Source organism: Arachis ipaensis, chromosome B02 (assembly GCF_000816755.2).
Source record: "Arachis ipaensis cultivar K30076 chromosome B02, Araip1.1, whole genome shotgun sequence".
NCBI lineage: Eukaryota > Viridiplantae > Streptophyta > Magnoliopsida > Fabales > Fabaceae > Arachis > Arachis ipaensis.
In genome coordinates, this window is record NC_029786.2 from 22,894,977 (window position 1) to 22,896,473 (window position 1,497).

A 1,497-nucleotide genomic window follows, 5' to 3' on the forward strand; every position below is an offset into this window, starting at 1 on the left:
GTGACTATAGCTTGCTTCATACCAACAATCTCTGTGGGATTCGACCCTTACTCACGTAAGGTATTACTTGGACGACCCAGTGCACTTGCTGGTTAGTTGTGCGAAGTTGTGAACCATGGTATTGGCATCATGTTTTTGGCGCCATTGCCAGGGAAAGAAAGAGCAATGAATTTTACATAATCAAAGTGTAATCACAATTTCTGCGCACCAAGTTTTTGGCGCCGTTGCCGGGGAATCAATTTCGAACAACAATTCACAACCCGAGTAGCAATTTCGCATACCAAGTTTTTGGCGCCGTTGCCGGGGATTGTTCGAGTTTTCGGCAAGCTTTTGGTCCGGTAACATCAGTGCCAAGTTTGATCCGGCAACAACACCAAGTTTTTGGCGCCGTTGCCGGGGATTGTTCGAGTTTGGACAACTGACGGTTCTTCTTGTTGCTCAGATTAGGTAATTTTCTTTTTGTTTTCTTTTCAAAAAATTTTCAAAAATCTTTCAAAATTTTCTCCTTTGTTTTCGAAAAAAAAAATGTTTTCAAAAATACATTTTTCTTCAGAATTTTTAAGAATGAATTCTAGTGTTTCATATAACATGTTTTAGCTTAGCTGGCTATTAAGCCATGTCTAATTCCCAGGATTTTGATTGAGGATTATGAATTCATTGCTTCCTTTTTCCCAAATATTTTCGAAAAAATTAAAAGAAAATACAAAAAATCATAAAATCATAAAAATCAAAAATATTTTGTGTTTCTTGTTTGAGTCTTGAGTCATGTTATAAGTTTGGTGTCAATTGCATGTGCATCTTGCATTTTTCGAAAATTCTCATGCATTCATAGTGTTCTTCATGATCTTCAAGTTGTTCTTGGTAAGTCTTCTTGTTTGATCTTTGCATTTGCATGTTTTGTGTCTTCTCTTATTTTTCATATGCATTCTTGAATTCTTAGTGTCTAAGCATTAAAGAATTCTAAGTTTGGTGTCTTGCATGTTTTCCTTGCATTAAAAATTTTTCAAAAATATGTTCTTGGTGTTCATCTTGACATTCAAAGCGTTCTTGGTGTTCATCTTGACATTCATAGCATTCTTGCATGCATTCATTGTTTTAATCTAAAAATTTCATGCATTGCATCATTTTTCTTGTTTTTCTCTCTCATCATTAAAAATTCAAAAATCAAAAAAATATCTTTCCCTTTTTCTCTCTTAAAATTTCGAAAATTAGATTTGACTTTTTCAAAAATTTTTAAAAATCTAGTTGTTTTTATGAGTCAAATCAAATTTTCAATTTAAAAATCTCATCTTTTTCAAAATCTTTTTCAAAAATCAAATCTTTTTCAAATTTCTTAGTTATTGTCGAAAATTCCAAAAATATTTTTCAAAAATCTTTTTCTTATTTTTATATCAAAATTTCGAAAATAACATCATCAATTAATGTTTTGATTCAAAAATTTCAAGTTTGTTAATTACGTGTTAAGAAAGATTCAAACTTTAAGTTCTAGAATCATAT